Source organism: Cynara cardunculus, unplaced genomic scaffold (assembly GCF_001531365.2).
Source record: "Cynara cardunculus var. scolymus isolate 2C unplaced genomic scaffold, CcrdV1 Un_Scaffold_1581, whole genome shotgun sequence".
Taxonomy (NCBI): domain Eukaryota; kingdom Viridiplantae; phylum Streptophyta; class Magnoliopsida; order Asterales; family Asteraceae; genus Cynara; species Cynara cardunculus.
This window is the reverse complement of record NW_020200802.1, coordinates 14997-27642: the sequence shown is the minus strand read 5'-3', so window position 1 is coordinate 27642 and position 12646 is coordinate 14997. Positions and strand designations below refer to the sequence as shown.

General features: G+C 32.2%; 1 pseudogene; it reads left to right on the top strand.

The window, feature by feature from the left end:
* The first annotated feature begins 435 nt into the window (after positions 1-435).
* LOC112502556 lies at positions 436-3620 on the top strand (annotated as a pseudogene).
* Positions 3621-12646: the final 9026 nt, after the last annotated feature.

The following is a 12646-nucleotide window of genomic DNA, read 5'->3' as shown; positions in this document are numbered from 1 at the left end:
AATGACCAAGATTGGTTAACAAAGTTAACACAATAATTTTGGTTAACATTTGAACCAGCCCCTATATATATATATATATATATATGGAAGAGTTCAAACGAGAACACATTCATTTTACGAGAACGCAAGAACATTCTTTTACTATAGACAATCACATATGATACTAAATCAGAGACGCGAGCGATTTTCGATGCGATCTTGGTTGCGGGCCAAGTCGCCCTTACACCACTAAGCCCCTCAGAAGTATTATCACATGTGATAAGAGTGTTGTTGATATGATACTATAATCCATCAAGACCATCACATGTGATGCTAAATCACAGACGCAGACAACCTTTGGCGCGGCCTAAGTCGTAGAACACGTCGTCCGCACATCACATGGTCCCCTCACCCGTATTATCGTATGCAATAAGGGTGTTCTCGTGTTCTCGTAAAATGGAGGTGTTCTCGTTTGAACCTCCACCTATATATATATATATATATATATATATATATATATATATATATATATAGGGTTGTATTCATGTGACATCAATCTGTTTTCATGAGATTCGTGAGACTATAAAATGATACTTGAAACTTCACAACATAATAATATGAAGGTAAAAAAAACTCCGAACCTTTAAAGAAAAAACACTGTGAATGTTTACTTTCACAATATTCAGCTATGAAGGTTTAGTTTATTTAGATGGTCTCACGGATCTTACGTAAATAATATGATTTCACATGATCTCAATTCCCTCTATATATAATTCACTATACACATTATTAGTCAAATTAATTAATAACAAATAGTAAGTTGCATTTTAGTGTCATATGAGGAATATTGGAAATCTCAAGATTTCAAGTTTATATTTTCTCTCTATTTAAAAAAAATAATATAATAGAATAAATAATAATTTATTTTATTTTATTTTAGAGAAATTATTATGTATCAAAATAATCTCAAATTTATTTATCACATGGATCGATAAATTTCACCCTTTTTTGCAACCCGAATTGAGGGAGCTTGACTTGACCCGACCCGACCCATATAATGTGGAGGGTGAAGTTGGCCAAATGATTAGATTAGATTAGATACGATGGATATAAACTTCGAGTGTTACGCAGGGATCAAACGTATCTCTAGTTATAACCTCAGGGACTGAAAATGTAAATATTACCCATGTTTTCGAAAGCGAGAAAAAAAGGGGGAATGTGGGAGACAGGGGCAATAACCGTCTTAACCGTAACTACATCCACCCAAAAACACACACTTCCACCCTCAAATTGCAGAAAGATTCATTGAATTCAGAGAGAGAGAGAGAGAAGGATTGCAGTGTGTGAAGTGTGTGAAAGTGAAGGATTAATGGAGAGAGGAAGAATGTATGATGAACTGGGAGAGATAAAGAAAGGGCCATGGAAAACAGAAGAAGATGCAGTTTTGATCAAGCATGTCAAGAGATACGGACCCAGAGATTGGAGCTCCATTCGATCCAAAGGTCTTCTTCGACGAACTGGAAAATCATGTCGTCTTCGTTGGGTCAACAAACTCCGCCCCAATCTCAAAAAGTAATGCCCTTCAATTTCTCCTTTCAAATTCATCAAGAACAAAAGTTCGTTTTTTAGAAACTTTTGTGTGTGAATTTTGGGTTTTAAATGTGTGAATTTGTAATTCTGGAGTCCTAATTGATGATGGTAATTAATTGGAGATGTTTGTTTCCATCTTCTGTTCTTGCACACGCAAACTGTTTGAGTTTATGTTTCTGTGAGTGTTTATAGAGGATAGTTCTATGTAAATGTACTGAAGTTTGGGTTAGCCCTGCTCTGACTTGACGATTTTACACAACCATTTAAGAGATTTTGATTTGTTTCAAGTGGGTTTATACATTTTGACTTGATTTCACATAAATTTTTGCTAATTTTGATGATTTTTGCCTAATTTAGATCAAATCTTGATGGGGTTTCTTGTTACGTACGAAGAACATGAAACACTTTTTCCCTTGTTCTTCTTTATAATTTGCTGCAGAGAGTTGGTATATACATCTCTTGTTACTGTTTCAATATTTTGAGATTAGACCAAATTACATACATATATTCGTTGATTTTGCCTTTTTCTTTTTGACGATTCAACATCAACTTTAATGAGGTTTTTGATATATTTTGCTGTTTCAATTTGATTTCTTACTTTTTTTGAAGTGGAAGTATTTGATTTGGAGAAGATGATGTATCTGATCCTGTTCTTTTTTTTTCTGTGCATTATCAGCGGTGTGAAGTTTTCTGCAGATGAAGAGAGGGTAGTGATAGAATTACAGCGGGAATTCGGGAACAAATGGGCGAGGATAGCCACGTATTTGCCTGGAAGAACAGATAATGATGTCAAGAATTTCTGGAGTAGCAGACAGAAAAGATTGGCTCGAGTTCTTCAGACACCACCACCGCCACCACCACCACCACCACCACCACCTCCGCCACTGCTGCCACCGGCAAAGTACCAGAAGTCGCTCCATGAATCGTCCGTCCTGCATAAAGTCCCCACCTTTGAGGTAAACAGTTACATTTCATTGAATGTTTATATGTTCAAACACCATTCTTTCTGTGATTACAAGGAAAAAAAAAAAGATCATTAATAAATGGGTCTAATATTTGGTCATAACTTTGGGAATTTCATGTTGAAAACTGAAAACACACTGGGTTTTATGGTTACTATTGACTTTGACTTTGGATGTCAAAACTAATAAGCTTTGAAAGTGAATTCTGATATCGATTTTGTCTATATTTTGGAAGTAAAAGTCTTCTACATGAAGGAGAATTATGAATCTAGATTCAGAAATTAAAATGGCCGAGAAAAGATTAAAAGTTTTTGGTAATATGAAACAAACAAATTACTGTGTGTTTGACCTAAAAAGTCAGAACAAGATTATCTTATTTTATATATGGAATACAATGCAATTGTGCTATTATTTCAGGCACCAAAACGCAGCTCTTCAACAGATGAAGAATCATCAGCATCATCACCAAAAGCGTTTTCGTGTTCTTCATCATACTATGAACCGATCAAGATGGTGCCATTGCCTGAACTTTTGAACCCCACCTCGGCTGTCACATCCTGGCTTAATTTCGAACACCACCAACCACTGTGTCAACTTGAATACACGACCATCATTCCCGTGGAGGAAAACTCCTGCAACCAGCCACCGCAGCTGCCACCTTTACTACCAGATTTCCCTCAGGTTGATCCACCACTGAAAGTTCAACTTCCACCACCACCACCACCACCTCCTCTTGAAAGCCATGATATTTTCAACCAACTAGCGGACCCTAACTTCTTTGCAGTTTTTGGCCATGGTGGTTCTTCTGAGATGGTCCAATTTCCTTATGTGCCACCAGGTATATATATATATATATATATATATATATATATATATAGTTGAATTAGTAGCATGCAAATAACTTTGATTCAAGTTACAGAAGTGTTGGTGTTGTATCCAGGTGGTGAAGGAGAAAGTGGTGGGAGTTGTGGAAGGCAAGAGGATGGTGATGATCCAGTGATGCTGGCAGCACCGGACACCTTCATTGATGACTTTCCGATAGATATGTTTGACCATATTGAGCCGCTTCCAAGCCCATCGGACTGGTGAACAGGTAGGAAGCTAGCTAGGGTTAGTTTTTATGTGATGGTTAATTTGGTCATGTTGTTCTTTGTATTATGGACAAGTTTAACTAGTACGTTGTAGCAAGCATAGGCAGAATCTGCAGTTTATATGCATGCACCTAAATTACATTTAAACCTATCAAGATCCATCCTAACCATATATGTTTGAAGATGATCAATTCCAATCCTCCTTTTTTAGGGTTTTTGTTTCTTTTTTTGGGGGTTTTCTCCTTTTCCTTTCCTTTTAGGGTTTTGTCTATCTTTTTAGGGTTTTCTTTTTCCTCCTTTTCTATATAACATGATAATTTATGTTTTTTTTAACAGTAGTAGCAATATTCCAAAATTCCTCCAAGATGTATCATAATACCAACACAAGTAGGTCAAACAAATTAAGCTTTAACCCAACCAAGAGTGGAGGTAAATAAGTAGCATATATGTTGATTTGGCTATGCTAATACAACAAATGAAACAAAATGTCCTTCAACTTTGCTCATTTCTAAAACTGCAACGGGAGAATTCATCCTGAAAGTGAGAGAACTGCTATCAGTCATAATTCATGTTTTGGCTTATTCCTTTGTCCCCTTAACTTTAGAAAGTATCTATATTAAACTGTTTTGTTCTATATATGGTCTTGTATAGTTTTGAGAGAATGCGGTTGTTTTGTATTTGATAATGTTTATCAGTTAGTTAGTTATCAGTTAATCTTATCTAGTTATTTAAAGGTGAAGTTTAATGAGTTAATAATTATAAGCTTGAATCATAAGAGATTTTCAAATAAAGAGGTAAATGTTTTATAATATAGTAAATATATTAATATGAAATATATGAATATATTGGTGACTGAAAATTTTAAAATATGGATAAAAGAATTGAAAAACCTGTATATCGATGTAAATATCAAATTAAAGAGAATAAAACACTTATTTTTATATAATTTGTTTGATTAAAAAATTAACTATATTTAAGATAATTAAGATTAAAAAAAATGAGGTGATTGTCTAAGAGTTTTGAATCGTTCATTTCGAAAGGGTAATATGATTTAATTTCCAATAACCTTTCAAATTTCCATTTATATTGTTTATAAAAGTAGTAAAATTTGATTGATATATAAAATCCAGAGTAAAGTTCATTTTTGGACCCTAATATTTGTTAATTTCAATGATTTTCGTCCATTAACTTTATTTTAATAGATTTGCCTCTCACATTTGATACTAAGCAACAATTTTCGTCCCCTTCTTTTAACGACAGTGAAAATTTTCCATTAAGTCCAACTTAATGAGGGGTATTTTAGTGATTTTACCAGTTTTCTTTAGTTTCTTGTTTTTACAAAAACCATCAGACTTTAAGGACCTCTTACTCAATTAACTCTAATACACACACACACACACACACACATATATATATATATATATATATGTGTGTGTGTGTGTGTATATATAAAAACCCAAGGACGAAATTGTGACCATCACCATCGAACTCGGTGACCATCACCATCATTATGAGTACCATATGGCAAGAGAAATATACCGAAACCCTCTCTTCTATGAGTACCATCACTGTCACTAAGATAAACTCAACAGTGGAGGTCCATGCGATTTCGTCCCTGTGGTTTGGTCCCTGCGATTTAGCCCCTGTGATTGTTTCCACTATCATCATCGTTGTGATATTGTCCATGTGATATGGTCCTTGTGTGCTGGCCGGAGATGTAAGGGACCAAAATGGGTTGGGGGAGATGTGGATTCCTCTATAATTTGGTCCATGTGGTTTCATCCATGTGACTTTGCTTTATGAGCTTGATTGGTGAACTTTACTCTAAAAAATGTTTAAATAAAGTTGAGAGACGAAAACCGTTGAAATTAATAAACATTAGGGACTAAAGGTGAACTTTACTTTAAAATCTAATAGGTTTTTTTATGCAACATTCGGTTACACTTGATGCTTCAATAGTTAGAGCCTTAGAGGAAGGATCATGTAAGAAGTACACTAAATTGTGAGAAGACGAGAAGAAATATGACTCAGATATCTTATTTAATAAATAGATTAAATAAAACATCTTTAAATTAAATTAAAAATGATATCATTATCTATAACCGTGATGATGAATCCCTAATAAATCGTCATTCAATTTGTTTCCAAACCGATATCTAATAATTCTTAATAAACCAATTTCATCGCAAAAATAAACATTTAACAACTTGATTATAAGTTTTTATCATACGTGATGATTTGTTTGATGACCGTATAAATCACATATGTTAATTGTAGATATTTGTGTTAATCATATGTGATTATGTATATTAACATTTATAGATCTTTTTGTGATGCAATATTATCGCATGTGTTAATACGTCACTTATATTCAGACGTCTATTTTCGAATGCGACAATATGCAACTTATACTCATGTATATTATCATATGTGATATATAGAAGTTCACGGGGTGGATCATATGTGATACGTAATAGATCATATGTCAAAAATCACATGTGATTCAAAATGTGGATCCAAAAAATAGAGAAAAAAATGGTGGAAAAGATTATGAATTAATTGTAGATATAACATTTGATATTTGATGAAAATTGTGAATTTTTTATATCAAAAGTGTATCTACAAAAATATATATATAAAAGTTGATAAAAATATGAATTAATTAAAAAAATCTATAAAATACAATGAGATTTTTAAGGGATTGAAATAGTGTTTTATTATAATTACTGAATATTTGATCCAATTCAAATTAGTAATTATTATAATTTTTCTAAAATTATTTTCCAATTTTTGTTTATGATATTTTTTAATTAATTGAATTAATTAGTTGGTTTAATATTTCTTTTCATGTGATAGTGGGTTTATCGGTTATAAAAGTTCATGGTTGTTTTTAAATAAGCATGGTAACTTGAGGGGTTTATTTTGTTAATGTGCTTAAATTGTTTAATCCTTCACCACCCATTATTTGTTTATGCGTATTATGAGATAATTGATTTATCTAAATGGGATGTGGTGAAAAGTAAACAAGAGTTTATTGTGTATGTTCTTTGAGCCCGAGAAAAAGAGAAATCGGAAGAAGAGAAAGGAAGAAGTTGATTTATGTGAATTCTTGTACTGAATAATTGCTGTTGATTTTCATCTTCGTATCTACATCTCTTTGTGAATTCAAAGTGAGTTCTATTTTGCAAAACATCAATTTTCTCGTTTATTGGTGAAGAAACTGTGAGGTTTCAAGTTTGAGTAATTTGACGATTATATGCATAAATTGTTGGGTTTTGATATGATATTATCATCTGTTTGTAATAAGGGTGATATAATCAGGTGTCTGGTATTATTTGGTAATAAGGGTGGCATAATCAGGAGATATGTAATCTTGGTGATAAGGGTGGCATAATGGGGAGTTGGGTATATCTTTGTAATAAATGTGACATAATTAGGAGCTGTGTATACTGGATAAGGGTGACATAATCAAATTCTGGAAAAATGATGATCTTTTGATCATAAGACTGTGTTATCGCATCCTTGTGATGCAATGGGTATGATTTTATCGATTGAGTATGATGCGATGAATATAGGATAAAAAGTGAAGTGTTGGTTATCGCATCCTTGTCATGTGATAAGTTGCTGCTATCGCATCTATATGATGCGATGATGTTTTCGCATCTGTTGGATGCGACAAAGTTGGTTATCGAGAATTGAACAAATTGACGATAAAGAATAAATATCATTTGTCAAAAATCGATGATTTGTTTGATCAACTAGTTGGGACAAGTTCTCCAAGATCAATTTGCGGTCAGAGTATCATCAGTTGCTCTCTTTAGTTGAAGATATTGACAAAATTACATTCTGAACAAGATATGGACATCATGAGTTCCTGGTCATGCCGTTCAGTCTACAAATGCTCCAGCAACGTTCATAGATTTAATGAAGCGGGTATGTAATGAGTATCTTGGTAAATTTGTTATGTATTTATTGATGATATTCTTATTACTCAAGATCAGAAGTGGAGCATGTCGAACATCTTCGTTTAATTCTCGAACTTTTAAAGAAAGAGAAATTGTATGCTAAGTTGCCCAAGTGTGAGTTCTGGTTGGGGGAAGTTCAATTTTTGGGTCATATTGTTTCTGAGGCAGGGGTAAAAGTGGATCATGCAAAGATTGAAGCTATTAAGAATAGGAAAGTACTGAGAACCCCCACCGAGATTCGTAGTTTCTTGGGTTTGGCAGGGTATTATCGGAAATTTATTCTAGAGTTCTCGTGTATTGGTGCACCTTTAACCAAGCTGACAAGAAAAAGTGTTAAGTATAAATGGGGAGAGGACTAGAGTAAAGCCTTCCAACTATTGAAATACCGTCTATGTTGTGCTCCGTTATTGTCATTACCAGATGGGTCTGAAGATTTTGTGGTATACAATGATGCTTAAAAACTGGGTCTGGGCTGTATATTGATGTAGAGGAGAAAAGTTATTGCATACGCTTCTAGACAATTAACAGATCACGAGAAACAGTACTTGACACATGACATGGAGCTTGTGGCCGTCGTTTTTGCATTGAAATTTTGGAGGCATTATTTATTGGAGAAAAAATGTCAGATTCTCACTAGTCATAAAAGCCTTCAACATTTGTTTAACCAGAAGTAACTAAATATGTGGCAAAGACGATGGATTGAATTGGTGAATGACTATGACTGTGAAATCCTTTATCACCTTGGGAAAGCAAATGTGGTGGCTGACACGCTTAGCCGGAAGAAAAAGAGTGGAACAATTAAAGCATTGCGTTAAGAACAAATTTAATCCCTGGCATTCTTAATGAAATTCAGATATGTCAAAGTGAAGCTGTCAAAGAAAAAAATTTCAAGGCTGAAAGAGTCAGTGGAATATTTTCAACCCTGACAAAGAACGATTAGGGAATTCTATGTTTCGAAGGCAGAAGTTTGAGTAATTGACGATTATATGCATAAATTGTTGGGTTTTGATATGATATTATCATCTGTTTGTAATAAGGGTGATATAATCAGGAGCTGAGTATTATTTGGTAATAAGGGTGGCATAATCAGAAGATGGGTAATTTTGGTAATAAGAGTGATATAATCGGGAGTTGGGTATATATTTGTAATAAGGGTGACATAATCAGGAGCTGAATATACTGGGATAAGGGTGACATAATCAAATTCTAGAAAATTGATGATCTTTCGATCATAGGACTATATTATCGCATCATTGGATGCGATGGGTATGTTTTTATCTCATGAGTGCGATGGGATGAATATGGGATAAAAAGTGAAGTGTTGGTTTATCGCATCCTTGTGATGCGACAAGTTGTTGTTATCGCATCTATATAATGATGAGTTATTGTTTTTGCATCTGTTGGATGCGACAAGGTTGGTTATCGCATCTTTGAGGTGCGACAACTGTGGGTTATCGCATGTGTGTGATGCGACAAGTTACTGTTATCACATCGGTTGGATGCGACAACTTTATGATTTATTTATTTAAATGCGACAATTTATATGTGATACGATAAATGAGTTATTTCATTGGTTGATGCGATAAGTGAGTGTCGTCTCATCATATTGATGCGACAAAAAGAAGTTTGTTCGATAATGTGTTGTATATTTGTTATTTATACAATCAAGCTTTTTATAGTATTTTTTGTTATTTTCACCCTGTAATAGCATTAAATGGATTTCTCACTAGACCTCAAGATTTAACCCTCATTTTTGGTGTTTTGAAAATGTATATTACAGGTCGGGCACAACTAGAAGATAAAGGGAAAGAGAAATTGTGAAAATGTATATATATGATGCATGGGATATTGGGCTAACATGTTATCCTTTTGCATCTGAATACAAGTTATGTATAGAGATTTTGTGGAAAAATTTGGTAGCTACTTTATAATGTAGCTTTTGTAGATAATTAGACCGAATATGTAAAGTTGTATTTTATATATATATATATATATAGAAACATATGTTATATCAAATGTGATCTTAGGGTGTTACATCTCACATTCTTGCATATTGACGGCCTTCTCATTTAAACATGCCCCTTAATAGTTATTTTGATGAATAATTAAAAGTTTTTAAGAATAAAAATCCAAATTAACAAGAAACTCCACTGAGACAGAGATTCTTATAAGAAACCAGATACGTGAACAATAACATGAGTTCTTGTCATTATAACAAAATTGGGTTTATAGGTAGGTAGCCATCAAGATCTAAGCGTCCTAATAAACTGTTTTTTTATGATTTAATTTATAGGTCCAAAATTTAAAGCGTCTTGTCCAAAGGTTGTTGTAATAAATTTATAGAACGCTTGCAGGTGTCTTAACAAGGTTTTTAAGATACTTTTAATATAAAATGTCACATTAACAATTTTATACGACATTTTTTGTTGTTGAGAAAATGTCCTATAAACCCATTTTTCATAGGACACTTTTTCAAATAAATTTATTACAACGTTTTTAGATAGGATGTTTAATTTTTTTTTTGGCGTACTATAAACCCGATTTAGAAACCTTTTGGTCCCTACACTTACGGACCTGGTTTAAAAACTTTTTTTACACTTTGACTCCTCCATAAATTATGGACCTACCATTTGCTGATCTAGTGATATTTTACTGATTTTAGGGGGAAAAATGACTAAGAAATGAGACCAACATCTAAAAATGACTATTTTTACTTGTAATATTGAATTTTAAGTAATATGCATAAAAATGAGTTTTTAAGAGTTATTGTCAAATGTTTTATAATATAGTACAGATGAAAGAAGATTTTGACAATATCCCAGATTCATAAAGTTAATTAAGAACCAAAAAATGTTATATGAATTGCTCTCATATATCTTTAACCCAACAGGTAATAAAATAATATCAGCTCATGAATTAAGATCAACAGGTAATAAAATAATATAGGATTGTTATCTGGATAATGATCATCCAAAAAGAGAACCTACCTCGTATATTCTGCTTCACAAAATGATAAGGCAGATGTGCTTTACTCATCATATTCAAATTCTTTCTTAATCTATGTCATGCTTCAAAATACAGAAAACTTCGGGAGTTCCAATCACCTGCACGAGATAATTAAACACAGTGTAGTTCACGTTCCAAGATACATAATCAACAACATACAATCCTTATTCACAACTTCTTCAGTTATACTGAAGATATTTCCTGCAGAAAACCTTAACGTAACTGTATTATGTAGAGAGTTCTTATATCCGAAACAAAATTCTATGACAAAAAACAACTGCCATCTTTCTATCTACTATACTGATATCTCATTTACGTCAAGCTGATCGTCTATTATCCAACCATTACTAGCACCGACAACCATCAAGCGAACGTATTCCATACCCCTATTTCATCCACCTCATTAGAACTTCATGATCTAAATATATTTATTTTCCATAACCAAACCCTAATTAGGATGAATATTTATGCAACTTCTTTTAAAAACCATGACAATGGGCTTCCTGAAACGTTGGCCCACTATGAATGATTTTTTTGGGCCAATATATTTGAGCCCTCACCAGTCTGTCTCCAAAGTCCAAACCATAATAGAGTGTTTGGGCTTGCTTATTTAAACAACTTATGATTTTTTTTACAAAAGTTCTTATCAACTTATTATAAGTTAGAAGGGTTTAACTTCTTCAAAAACTTTTTATTATGGTTTGACACCGGTATAAGCTGTTTATCCAAACACTGAAAAATGCTTATTACCGATGTCATACCGGAATAATTCAATAAGTTATTTTTATAAGCAATCCCAAACACCCTTTTAAAATACAATAAAAAAGATAATAAAGCTTATAAACAGCAACTGATTTGTATTTAAATTTATTTATATTCGAGATAATTATTTAATATATGTGAAAAATAGTATCGTTTATATATAAAATATGTTCCAAAATATATGGTTTTGTGCTTCAAGGATTTAAATGGTACATGTATAATTATGTTGGATCATTTATAGTATATATTTTTCGTTGCGATGATTGTATAAATGGATCCAACCATGACCAATCACATCGACTTGAATGGATCATTCATTCATTTTTAGGGGATCGTCTTTTTCGATTGTTTACTAAATTAATCAGTCGATTGATTGATGTATTTAAATCAGTTAAATCTAGATCAAATTTTGTAGTATTGATGGGCCTAGTAAGTACTCCGCGTACCTAAACCCGTACTACAAGAAGATTATGTTGTTTGATGCATCAAATCAGACAAATAAATGTGAATATTATTATTTACTTAAAAAACTAAGAAATAATCCTGAAAAAACAAACATTTTCTGATCTAGATAGATATAGTCGAAACTTTTTATTAAAATAAGTTGTACTTAAAAGTACGATATTTATTCAATTGAACGACACATAAAACTGTTTTTACGTAAAAATAAACCGATTGCCTGTTCATCGGGTTTGAAGACGAAAACATCTGAGAAAAATGGAAAATCAAACGAAAGATATCACAACCCTCGCTAGATATCTTTAATTTTCATTTAAATTTTTATTATTTTGATAAGAAAAAAAACTTTGATCTTTAGTTACAGACCAAAAAGTAGTCCCATTTATGTTATATATATATATATATATATATATATATATATATATATATATATATATAGGAGTGTTCAAATAAAAATTTGCCCCATTTGTGTAAACCGTATAAATCAATCTCATCCGTCCATTTTCTTGATCAATGACTAAGATTAGTTTACTTTATTTTAGGAAATTAAAAAATAAAAAATATTAAAAAATTATTTTATTTCAATGATAAGTGCAAATTGGTAAACAAAAGTTAACATTAATTTCATAAACAAAAATTAACATCAATATAACATTAATTTCATAAACAAAAGTTAACATTAATATAACATCAATTAACCATTTTATAATGAAACMTTTTCACATTAACATTAATTCCATAAAGAACAAAATATAACATGCACCCGTTTCATCATATATTTATTTCATAAAAGAACACAATACATTACGCACCTGTTTCATTTTCATCCTAC